This window comes from Lactuca virosa, chromosome 3, assembly GCF_052849685.1.
Source record: "Lactuca virosa cultivar CGN04683 chromosome 3, Lactuca_virosa_CGN04683_v6, whole genome shotgun sequence".
In the NCBI taxonomy this organism is placed as follows: domain Eukaryota; kingdom Viridiplantae; phylum Streptophyta; class Magnoliopsida; order Asterales; family Asteraceae; genus Lactuca; species Lactuca virosa.
In genome coordinates, this window is record NC_136428.1 from 132426227 (window position 1) to 132440467 (window position 14241).

The window sequence follows — 14241 nt, forward strand, 5'->3', positions numbered from 1 at the left end:
AACACTTTTCCCATTTTCTCTCAAAAACTCATCTTCAAGCAAGAACAGGGGATCTTGTTGAAAGGAAATTTCTCAACTTCTTCCTGGGAAATTTTAAGGTAAATTCCTCCACTCATCTAATATTTTATAATATTTCAAGATGAATCCATATTATTTTGCTCATAATAATATGTGATGATCATCCTTAGGAAAGCATCCCTCCCAGGGAAGTTCCTCATCTCAGCAAGAGTTTAAGCTTGAGATCTTCACTCTATAACTCCAAACAACTCCTCAACCAACTCAAGGTGAGCTTCATACCCCACCTTTTCAATATTTTAATGTTTTTGGGGGAGAGTACAAGTCATATCTTGCCTAAATACTTGAATAAGTGCTTATATACGTATGATTGTATGTGTGTGTGAAATATTATTAAATTAATATTTTAGTAATATACTCACGAACGTAAGAATTCTCAATTTCATAAAGAACAGAGGATACTTTGTGTACAAAAGAGCCTCCCAACTATTGGATGTGTCCAACTTAAGCCCTTTATCTATGCTTTCATGTCTAGAAATAAAACTTATAAAAAGGAACCTTGATAAGTTGACACTTATTCTAGTGATTTTCGAAAATGGGAACTTTATGACTATTTTGCAAACTGTCAGGGAGTATTTTATAAATATTCAATATAAAAGTTTGCGTCAAGAAAATACACAAATAGAGTCTTTATGACAGAAATATTCGCATGTCATAAACTACTGTCATAAAACCCCCAAGAACATAAGTAATGTTCTATGTGTCATAAAACAGAAAATGCGTGTCATTACCGGCAGTTATAAATTTATACAAATTATAACTTGACACTTTTTCTCTTGACTAAAATGACTTATTTTTCAACAAACGAAAAGGAACGAACACGAGCACCTAGTTAACGAGCACAATCAACGATATGGAACGAGAACGATATTTCTATTCAATAAGTACGAGTTTCATTATTTATCTAACAAATAATGGATCTCTAACGATTGCTTAAAAGGTTGTTAATATTCTAGTCAGACAAATCTCTATAGTACTCTAACATACACGTTTTAAAATCGTGTTATGTAATTTGAAAAGTTAATAATGTTATGAAATATTATGTGAAATTGAGTGTTGAGTTCTAACAGATAGTTTTTACTAGAAATAAGGTAAAACTATGTTTAGAATCACTCATAAATTATTGAAAGTCTTATAAGATTCCAATTAAAAGCTAAATAGTGAAATTTAGCGAAAATATAAAATTTGAAATAAGTAAAATTTTATTATTGAAAGTTATATATAATCTCGTTAGAAACATGTAGGCGAAAACCTCGTCGAAATCCGAGTTATAACGAAGAAGTTATGACCAATCGAAGATCCGCGATAAAACCGGCACGGTGCCGAATGACATAAAAAGTGAGTTTTTGATAAACTACTTTTTAGCCTTAGTGATCTAAATGAAAGTCGTACTATTCGTTAAACCGAGAAGTTCGATAAAAAGAACGCCAAAATCTGACTTCGTATGAGGAAGTTATGATTTTTCTGAGTTTCAGCTTAGCAGTAGACAGCTAAAAACTCGAATTTTAGATCGAGTGATTTTTAGCCGACACAACCTAAACGAGAATCGAAGGTCTCGTCGTTAGTAGTACAACGGTAAAAAGACTGACGAAAACGGACGTCAGATGAAGAAGTTATGAATTTTTAACGGATTTAACAGTCCCGGTCTGTTAAAAATAATAATATAAAAATAAAATTCAAAATTTTCCGACGAAGTCTAAACGAAAGTTGTAGAGCATAATTTTCTCTACGCGTGCATATAAAGAACGTCAAAAACGGAGCCCGTATGAGAAAGTTATGGATTTTACAAGATTTGGCACGATTTTCGAGAAATTTCGGATGAGTCATCTTTGGACACGTCACCCTCGCATGCGAGGCTTACACGTGTCGGACATGTTCTCGCTTCTGATTGGACCGCAGTACGCGTGTCACCCGCTGACTGGTCCGAAGTGCTGGCCCGAATCAAGGAGCTGCCGCGTCATCCGACCAATCCGAAGCTCGAAGGTGTCCTTCCAAGCCTCGCCCTGCTGCCAGCTGGTCCGAGCCTCGCATGCGTGCCTTCGCCTCCTGATGTCGCGTGTCCGAACCCCTCGCTGCCGCGTGTCCCTTCTCGGCCGACCTTCGGATTTTCACCCCCTTTTTTTATATTTTCATTATTTTGATATCCCCCGAAGCCCCGGGATTATTTCCAACGCCCGAAACACGCCCCGAAGTGCCCGAAGACCCGGAAAATTTATCTTTTCGGTTTCGAAGCCCAACCCTCGCAGGGCCCGGTTTTCAAGAAAACTCCCGGTTTTCAACGACGAAAGTCATATTTAGAGCCGAAATGCTGCCCAAATTACTATTTTGACCCCCGGTTATTTCACGGTGAGTTTAATACATATGAACAATTGTATGTTATGTGTTATATGTGCTATGTGTTTTTCCATGTTATCATCTCGAGTTGTTGTTTCCGCTATTTTTATAGCAAGGTTATACCTCTGACTTGAAGTGTATGACATTGGCATCACTTGGGTATTGGTATGAACCGTTGACCATGAAGTGTATGACATAGGCATCACTTTGGCTTCGGTAGAATTATATTCCTGAGTATTTTCCGTGTTATTTTTATTTGTTATTTTTAATAGTAAAAGAAATACCTTTGACCATGTGATCAGTGAAAGGACTTAGATTCATATTGGTAATGGTATGTAGCCTCTGGCCATGTAGAACATGTCTCCTTAAGAGAATGATTTCTATTCTATGGCATTGGCAGAAGGTTAGACAGGGCTATAAGCCTGAGATCTACTAAAAGGTTAATCCGAAGTTGTATGTCTTTTGTGCCATTTGGGCCAAAGCTTTATTGATTGTATATCAAGTATGGAAATTGTTACGTCTCATTGATTGATATGGAAAATTTTTCGCATTATGCCCTTGTTGTTCCTTGCTCCTATTTGCTTCTGCCATATTGGTATATATATATATATATATATATATATATATATATATATATATATATATATATATACATATATATATATATACATATATATATATATATATATATATATATACATACATATATATATATATATATATATATATATATATATATATATATATATATATATATATGGCATAACGTTATATTGTATCTATTATTGAACTCACTAAGCGTTATCGCTTACACCTCCCAATGTTTTAACATAATGCAGGCAATAAGCACCCAATATAGTTGGAAGACTTAGAATAGTTTGTAATAGTACTTTTGTACTTCAGTTTATGTTTGTATAAAATTACAATATCCTGGATAGTTATGTAAAATCTTAAACATAGTCGGTTTGTATCATATCCTTTGTAATCACTTTATCAATGTAAAATACTATTTTATAAATATGCATGTAGCATGTTTTGGGGTAACTATATTGTCAAGTATGAAAGTTTGGGTCTTTCAGAAATATGAAAGTATAGAAAGGGGTCCTTTCAATCATGGTATCAGAGCAGCGGTTTAAGTGAACTAAATTCCATGGATTGGTATTTAGACTTAAACTATTGGAAGTTCAATATGTGAACTGAATCATTGTAAATATATGGATACAAACCATAGGAAACACTTAAGTGGGGTATTGGGTAGTGATAAACCCTAGCATTCTAAGACATTAAGTTACTTAAAGAATTTTAGAGAATTAGTTTATGTAAACTGGAATTTTGAGAATTTCTAGATTTAGACATGAATTGTTAAGTGATGATACAATATGTATCTAGTATACTTTAGGTTGAATACCTAATGGGGTAAGCACTAGAATATTAAGAGGAGATATGCCTTATATTCTATTAAGTGCTAAATGATAAGTAAATATAGCATGCCTTAAAGTTGCTTAGCTATATTGCCATTACTTGATAAAGTTTAAAGTCTGTTACCGACCTTGGTTTAGATGAGAAAAATTATATGTTCAAAATTCTAAGAGTTTTTGTATTAGAACTTATATGAAACTTTTCAAAGTGATAAAGAGACTTATGATAGTTGACATCGATAAGTTTATAAATAAACGATAACGGGATATCGTAAAATAATAATAAATATAAAAAGTTACCGTAAATAGTGTATTAATACCAATAGAGTGGTATTATACATTTAAAGTATGTTTGATATATAATAACATCTTTGGAAGAAAGATGTGCGTTTGAAACACGTTTGGGTGAGATAAATGTGTTGGAACAAATCTATGAAGTTGTTCCACCGCTGTCCAGATTAAAGCAGTGATAGTTTATAGAATCGGAAGAACCAAAGATGGTGATAAATACTTCGACAGTATCGAAATTTATGTGGTATAAGATTTAGAAGAATTAAATGAAGATCAAAGGAAAGGCTAATGAAGTTTTTAGACTCAATAGGCCAAGACTTTGTGATGTAGTATGTAGTTCGAGTAGTAACCCTATACAAGATGTTCAGACTTAGTATTTAATAATACTAAGTGATGATTGACTTCTATCACATCCTTATGGAAGTTCCATTGTGTGTTAAGCCGACTTTAACATACAAGATTGGGATAGTGAAATAGGTTATTTGGTTGTGAAAAGGCTGAGTGGCTTACTTGTTAGAGTAAGGTAGAGTACTTAGTTGAAGAAGATATACACTCATATTATTATACGAGAGGAAATGTTGTAGTTAGGAATGACAGAGAACCAAGTTGAAGCTAGTAGAGCTTGCTGAGATGCAGCTATAATGCAGACTTCTTAGGATAGACTCCTATGAAATAAACTTAAAAGATACAACCATGAGAAGAAGACTTATTTATATACAGGAATAACGATGTCATGGAAGGATAATGAAATGAACAAATGTGCATGGTGAATTACATGAGTTAGAAGATGATGCAAGTAGTTGAAAACCGTTTGTCTCTACACTGTTAGAGTAAATTCTGGTATAGTGTGTCTTGCAAAGTAGACACTACCCGAGAAAGAATTTATATGAAGAATTGGAAGTAAAATTTCTATCGACCCATGGAAAAATATTAGGATATATTAAATCGAGCATATGCATGAGAAGAATCCTAGAGGGCGAGTATAGGTAATCCAATATATGTTTGATAAAAACGCGAAAACCCTAGTTGAGTCTAGGAGAATTTGTTGTATGTATTTGTTTGAACACACTCAGGTGTGAAAAGTTGCTTTGTGAAAACTTTTGAATGGTGACTTGGGAACTGCGAGACAATACTTGGGACGAGTATGAGTAGGTGTGAATAGTAGTAGAGGCCTATACTACTGGAAGCACAGGACTCACACTTGGATCAGGTAAAGTCACAAGGTTACCAAGAAGCTAATAAATGATTCCGTTTTATTCATGTGTGTCGTTACCTTTGTTTTGGTAATGACTAAGAAGATAATTATCGTTCAAATCTTAATGTCATAAAGAGTCGAGTCCGATTAGTATAAGTCCGCGAAAGGAGTTGATTGGTTCAGAGAACCATGTCTTGTATAGTGACGAAACTTCAGTCAAGAAGGAGACGGTCGAGATGGTCGATAGAAATATAACGATCTTCATTAAAGGATTGAGCAATCATTAGCCAGAGATGTGACTTGCTATGTGGTGTTACTGGCCACAAGAAATGTTTCCGCCGTACTCTTACTAGTCAAATGGCGGGGAGTCAAGTTTCCGTTCAACAATAAAAGAGTACTCCAACTAAAAAGGAGGAGGTGCCAAAATCTAAAATATGTGTATGTCCGAAAGCACGAATTAGAGATACGTGGTGCTATTCTTTCTGTTCTGAAGCATCCACGTGTTGTTCAAACTCTTTTTGTTTTCTATATTCCATCAGCTTGATTTATTCGATCTGATTCTAATACAAGAGTTTGGTTCGTTATGTGTCTTGTGCGTTATAAAATCAAAGGTCATTAGAATAAGATCATACGAGTTGTTGTTATAGCAAAAGTAAAGGCCTTATCTTGGGTTTAGTCTATAAACCAAGAAGGATCAGGAGTCTGCAATGAGAATTAAGTTTTAACTCAAAGATTAGGATCGAAGGCCCAATAGAGAATGATGAGCGGGTGCAGGTTTAAGCACCGCTAGTAATTAAGAAGTTTGAAGAGTTTGACAATCGTTTGGCAAACCAAAAGTTAAATATCGTACATTTTAGATTACCACAGAGGAAGTAAGTTAGGACTCGAATGTTGTGACTAGTAATTTTCTCGTAAACTTTAGATCTGCTCACATCTTATTTGATTGTGATGCCTCAGATTCTTTCGTGCCTTATAAATTCGCACATTCTTTTCAAATTGCATGTTATGCAATTGTCCAATAATTTCATATAGATAACATAGGAAATATATCATTACTTGCTGATAAAGTCTATAGAGATAGTGTCATAGGAATTGAAGGTTATAATCTTCTTGCTAACCTAATTCCTATCTCTTTTCCCAACTTTGATATTATTCTCAGGATGGATTGGTTGTTAAAGAACCACGCAAAACTCTTGTGCTACAAAGAGATAGTATGCATCCCTATCGAAGAAGAGGATTCTATTTATGTCTACGGTAAAAATAATAAATTTCTTTCTTAAAAACTCATAAATTTATATCGAAGGGATATTCTACTTATCCGGCTTATACAGTTAATACCTTGAAAGAGGAGAAGAAAACTGTGAATGATAGCCTTTGGATAATTATCGACCGGCTGATTAAGAGTGCATATTTTCTCGCCATACTTACAATGGTTCTAATGGGGAAATACGCACAAGTTTACTTAGACGAAATCATCGCGAGACATGGTATGCCACTAAAGATTATTTCCGATCGTGATACTCGCTTCACTTCTCACTTTTGGGCGAGTATGAAACGTGAATTGGGATCTCGAGTTGCTCTCAGCACAACTTATCATCCCTAGACAGATGGTTAGACGGAGAGAACAATCCAAACAATAGAAGATATGCTTCGTGCATGTGTCTTAGGGTTCGGTAGTAACTGTGAACACCATTATGTTGGCATAATGTAGGACAGAAAATCTTTGGTGGTCCTGAATTAATTCAAGACACCACTGATAAGATTCAAATCATACGAGAATAAATGAAAGTAGCCCAGGATCGACAAAAGACCTGTGTAGAAATAGAGGAGACGATCCATAGAATTCCAAGTGGGTGATACTGAAGGTAACCCCGTGGAAAGGTATTATGAAATTTGAGAAGAAAAGGAGATTGAGTCCTAGATTTATTGGACTTTTCAAAATTATCTAACAAGCATACCGCTTGGAATTGCCTGAAGATTTGGCAGGTATTCATGATGTATTTCATGTAAGATATCTACGTAAATGCTTGAGCATATATGATGAAACGGTTCCATTATCCAAGGTGAAACGGGATAATAAATTATACTTAGGGAAAATAATAATGAGATAAGAGCGAAATATCCTCATTTATCTAAATCATTGTGATTTCGGGGACGAAATCCTCAAAAGGAGGAGGTATTTGTAACATACACGTTTTAAAATCGTGTTATGTAATTTGAAAAGTTAATAATGTTATGAAATATTATGTGAAATTGAGTGTTGAGTTCTAACAGATAGTTTTTACTAGAAATAAGGTAAAACTATGTTTAGAATCACTAATAAATTATTGGAAGTCTTATAAGATTCCAATTAAAAGCTAAATAGTGAAATTTAGCGAAAATATAAAATTTAAAATAAGTAAAATTTTATTATTGAAAGTTGTAGATAATCTCGTTAGAAACATGTAGGCGAAAACCTCGTCGAAATCCGAGTTATAACGAAGAAGTTATGACCAATCGAAGATCCGCGATAAAACCGGCACGGTGCCGAACTCTGAAGCCTTAGTGATCTAAATGAAAGTCGTAGTATTCGTTAAACCGAGAAGTTCGATAAAAAGAACGCCAAAATCTGACTTCGTATGAGGAAGTTATGATTTTTCTGAGTTTCAGCTTAGCAGTAGACAGCTAAAAACTCGAATTTTAGATCGAGTGATTTTTAGCCGACACAACCTAAACGAGAATCGAAGGTCTCGTCATTAGTGGTACAACGGTAAAAAGACTGACGAAAACGGACGTCAGATGAAGAAGTTATGAATATTTAACGGATTTACCAGTCCCGGTCGTTTAAACATAATAATATAAAAATAGAATTCAAAATTTTCCGACGAAGTCTAAACGAAAGTTATAGATCATAATTTTCTCTACGCGTGCGTATAAAGAACGTCAAAAACGGAGCCCGTATGAGAAAGTTATGGATTTTACAAGATTTGGCACGATTTTCGAGAAATTTCGGATGAGTCATCTTTGGACATGTCACCCTCGCATGCGAGGCTTACACGTGTCGGACATGTGCTCGCTGCTGATTGGACCGTAGTACGCGTGTCACCCGCTGACTGGTCCGAAGTGCTGGCCCGAACCGAGGAGCTGCCGCGTCATCCGACCAATCCGAAGCTCGCAGGTGTCCTTCCGAGCCTCGCCCTGCTGCCAGCTGGTACGAGCCTCGCATGCGTGCCTTCGCCTCCTGATGCCGCATGTCCGAACCGCTCGCTGCCGCGTGTCCCTTCTCGGCCGACCTTCGGATTTCCTCCCCTATAAATAGTGGCCTTGCGAGATTACCCGGGGAAAATGGGAAAATGACCATTTTCACCCCCTTTTTTATATTTTCATTATTTTGATATCCCCCGAAGCCCCGGGATTATTTCCAACGCCCGAAAAACGCCCCGAAGTGCCCGAAGACCCGGAAAATTTATCTTTTCGGTTTCGAAACCCAACCCTCGCAGGGCCCGGTTTTCAACGACGAAAGTCATATTTAGAGCCGAAATGCTGCCCAAATTACTATTTTGACCCCCGGTTATTTCACGGTGAGTTTAATACATAGGAACATTTGTATGTTATGTGTTATATGTGCTATGTGTTTTTCCATGTTATCATCTCGAGTTGTTGTTTCCGCTATTTTTATAGCAAGGCTGTACCTCTGACTTGAAGTGTATAATATAGGAATCACTTGTGTATTGGTATGAACCGTTGACCATGAAGTGTATGACATAGGCATCACTTTGGCTTCGGTAGAATGATATTCCTGAGTATTTTTCGTGTTATTTTTATTCGTTATTTTTAATAGCAAAAGAAATACCTTTGACCATGTGATCAGTGAAAGGACTTAGATTCATATTGGTACTGGTATGTAACCTCTGGCCATGTAGAACATGTCTCCGTAAGAGAATGATTTCTATTCTATGGCATTGGCAGAAGGTTAGACAGGGCTATAAGCCTGAGATCTACTAAAAGGTTAATCCGAAGTTGTATGTCTTCTGTGCCATTTGGGCCAAAGCTTTATTGATTGTATATCAAGTATGGAAATTGTTACGTCTCATTGATTGACATGGAAAATTTTCGCATTATGCCTTTGTTGTTCCTTGCTCCTATTTGCTTCTGCCATATTGGTATATATATATATATATATATATATATATATGGCATAACGTTGTATTGTATCTATTATTGAACTCACTAAGCGTTATCGCTTACCCCTCCCAATGTTTTAACATAATGCAGGCAATAAGCACCCAGTATAGTTGGAAGACTTAGAATAGTTTGTAATAGTACTTTTGTACTTCAGTTTATGTTTGTATAAAATTACAATATCCTGGATAGTTATGTAAAATCTTAAAACATAGTCGGTTTGTATCCTATCCTTTGTAATCACTTTATCAATGTAAAATACTATTTTATAAATATGCATGTAGCATGTTTTGGGGTAACTATATTGTCAAGTATGAAAGTTTGGGTCTTTCAGAAATATGAAAGTATAGAAAGGGGTCCTTTCAAGTACCTAAATATAAAAATATTAGTGTACGTCTAAGTCCTGTAAGGAGTAATAGCCAGAGTCTCCTGGAGGGAGAGCGGGAATTTGTGTATAGGTCTATACGGGGTTGACACCCCGCACCTTCGCTGTTCGCTACAGCTAGACAGGCCAGTCTAGGGTGTCAAAATGTCTTATCCAAACCGAGGGTGCCTGAGAAACGCCAAAACAGACACTTCGTCAGATTAGTATGGTTATAACGACTCACTAGAATATGTTATATTAACTAGAAATTTATGTAAGGAAAACCTCATAAATAAACTTTGGCACGTTGTGTTGACTGTCCTACATGTGATAGGTGATGGTCCGCATTTGTTGTGTTGACTGTCCTTCTTCATCGCGTAGAATGTCCACAATAGCCATGTTGATTCTTTCTCCTACAAGTATAGAGTCGTAATACTGCTATTTTTACAAATTAAAAAGCGTAGGACTCTATGGAAAACGTTTGTAAACGATTTTGATAACGATAAACTAACCCACATATATACATAGTTGGAAACTGGAACTTACAATTATTTTATAGCAGAAAATATAGGATTTTCTGGGGAAAACGATTTTTCTATGATTTCGATAACGATAAACTAGAACACACACACTCAATTTTACTCGATAAGAGGAACAAGATTTTCAACCATATTTCCTTTTTGAAAATAAAGGATTTTTCTTGAAACGGTTGATTGTTACTATTCAAGCGAACTATTCTCGGACACAACTCGCTTTTACAAATCACACTACTTTTCAAAATCACTCCTTAAAAGGATGAACAAAAGTAATGTCATGCACACACATATCCATGATTTTCAAGGCAAGACTTCAAACGATTTCATAGAAAATATCGAATTTTCTGAAAGTACAATGAGAACGATTTTAAACAAGTGTAAACGATGTTATACAAAAATACTTATGAACTCACCAACTTTTTAGTTGACGCTTTTCAAAACGACTTGTATTCTCAGGGATCTAGTGAGCAGGTAACAAGGGACGCTGATGCAAGACCTTTTAGCTGTAGTTTGGATTCTTTTCTACTTATGTATCTTTTGTGTAACTCGAAGAACAAATACAATATGTAAACAATGTAAGTTTGTTATCTCAATGTATGATGTTTGGATTGCTGTGTTTCATTTATATTCAATTGTTATGATACTGCACAATGAAGTCACTCGCCTCCGGACGTTTCCGCTGTCTGGTCAGGGGGTGTGACAAAATCATACCCGTCACCACATCGGGCACGGCGCGTGCCTCCTCGGCTGTCAACTGAAATGCTCGACTCCTCACCACAGGAGCCTCTGCCTTGACCTTCCGACCATCCGCAACTCGTGCTGTTGTTGGAGTCGGCGCCACCACTGGCGTTGTTGCTGATACTGCTGACAATCTAGGGCAGTTGGCCTTTTTATGGCCCCTCTGATTGCAATGAAAGCAAATCAGGTTTGATGTCTAAACTATGGGGGCGGGGCAGTACAATCCCTGCCAAAGTGCCCCGTCTTGCCGCACTTGTAGCAGCCTAATGATCCCGCTCTACAAGCTCCCTCATGCGGCCTACAGTATTTCCTGCAGCGGCTCTGACCCGGATGGCCCTTCGACCTAATGTCGGATCCCTTGGGCTTCTTCCCCGAAGCCCCAGTAACCTGTCCCTCCTCTGCCTTCCTCTTCATGATGTGCTCCAAGTCTATCTCTCTCTCCCTCGCCCTGGCAATCATGGAATCCAGGGTCGGACATGCTGAGAAGCTGACATGCTCCCGAATATCAGCTCTCAACATGTCGTGATAGTGGGTCCTCCGCATATCCTCATCTCCCGCATACTGGGGTACCAACAATGCCCTCTCCCGGAACTTGGCGGTAATCTCCGCCACTGTCTCTGTCGTCTGTCTCATATCAAGGAAATCCCTGGCCAACTGCTGAAGCTCCACAGCCGGCGCAAACTCAGCCCTGAACCTGGTCACAAAGTCTGACCAAGTCATAGCCTCGATGGCTGGGGCTCCCAACGAGTCACCAACTGATTCCCACTAATATCTAGCTCTATCCCTCAAACGTCCCGCAGCAAAACAGACCTTCGACCCCTCCGGGCAGAAGCTCGTCAACTGTGCAGACTCGATGTCTGCGATCCATCTCCTGGCAGCAATGGGGTCCTTAACCCCATGAAAATCCGGCGCACCACTCCCTCTAAAGTCCTTGAAGGACAGTGTGCGCGTACCCGACTGGCAAGACGCCGAGTCCCTCCTGAACGCCTGGAGGCGTTCCTCCATCAACTCGATAATCCCCTCCTTGATCGACCCGAAGATGATAGGGGTCGACTCAAGGATATCTCTAGTGATCTAAGACGCGATGAACTCGCGTAACCCGTCATCAACCTGCTCAGATCCTGCGCCCGAGCCTGACCCTGATCCTGACCCAGATCCTGCTCCATGTCGTGTAATCGCCATACTGAAAATAAACACATAAATGTCAGGATCATACATATCCTCGAGAGGTCTCACACACTCTCCAAGTTTCCCGGTTCTGTCTCACCTTCCTTGATTCGAGTACGGATCCTCTGCTTCCAGTAGTACGGGCCCATACTACCTTCCACATATATCCGTACTTTCCTCAAGAACTGCATTGAATTCACCAAGTCCCTTTATACTAATACAACTTCCCAACTAAGCTCATCCTAGGCTTTCTTAGGGCACTCTCCGACTCACTCTCCGCCGTCAGCTGCACTAGGAGTCCCTACCACCTCTCCCTAAATAGCTTGCAGATACTGCTGCATATCCGCTCACTATTTAGTTAGAGTTAGCCAGGACCCCTATAGCACAAAGCAAGCAGCATTCGTGCATCGAGTAACCACAGTAAGCATAACCTAATCGGGATATCCTACTGCTGATTAAACAGTCCTAGCATACAGCTCATACAACAGGCATTCAAGGCATCCTTCCTAGATCCTTAGCCCTATTCTAGCATGCAATTCTCAGAATCATGCATCAGGCATATAAGGCATCCTCCTAGATCCTTAGCCCTAATCTAGCATGCAGTTCTCAGAATCATAAATCATATAACATAACATAACAAGTATGGGTATCTTGGGAAAAACTTACTTGAGCTCAGCCGGTCGCACGCATCGCACACCTTGTTCTTTCTCAAAATTCTTTAACTTAAATTTTAGAAAACTGTTTTCTTGCGACAAATCTTTTAATCCCTCGGTTTGAGTCCAGACACCCGGAGGGTGTGTCCGAAACCCTCAAACCAAGGCTCTGATACCAACTTGTAACGTCCCAATTTTCAAGTACAAAAATTTCATTTTTAAATTAAGTATCTCATGAAATAGTTTACCAAACATTGTCAAGTTACATCAACTTATAAGAACCATAACGTCACGTTTCATAATCACAATATCAAGAGTTAGGAAAATCAGAGTACAATTCCAGAAACTCAGTGTGGAAATCATGTGTGTGTATGTGTGTGTGTGATGCGCTGCTACACCGCCGACTCCTTCCCCTTGGATGAAGAGGTACCTGAAACCAAAACTGAAACTGTAAGCACAAAGCTTAGTGAGTTCCCCCATCATACCACATACCAAAACCACGTACATATTGTCGGGCAATTCTGGGGTGCCCGACCTACCCATTCCAAGCCATTCTGGGGTGCTGACCTACCCATGTCAAGCCATTCTGGGGTGTTGACCTACCCATGTCAGGCTATTCTGGGGTGCCGACCTACCCTCCGGTCTATCTCAGCCGAATATGGGGACTATTTCACCCCCTACCACTAGCATACGATAGCATATCATAATCGTGATGTCAGACATATCTGGGGTGTCCGACCTACCCATTGGTCCTAGCGACCGAATCGAGGACTAGTCCCCTCCTACTGATACTATCTCCCATAACATAGCATACTAGCATACACATTTATCAAGCACAAGCAACCCAGATGATTATCACAAAGACAATCATCACAACTAAACAATTACCAGTGGGCCGGCCTTGGTGCCTTAGACCCACTTCTACTGGAAGGTAACTCACCTCGATGTCGTGTAGTGTTTGAGATGTCCTCGGCGTGAAAGTCGACTCCCCTCGACTCCTCAATCCCTACACGGCAACCCTTCTAAGTTATCAATTCGAACATGCAACCCAAACCAGGGTCAACTCAATTCAGTCAAAGTCAATATTGGTCAAAGTCAACATCCAGTTGACCTGACTCGCCGAGTTGGCCTACCAACTCGTCGAGCCAATACTCCTTTAACCCGATACAATCCCGGTCTCCACTCGTCGAGTCTAGCAAGAACTCGAAGGGTTCTCCTTCAATCATCATCGGGACTATCTTCATCCGACTCGTCGAGTTCGACCTTGAACTCGTCGAGTTCATCTCCCTCCTACGAATACATCCAATCT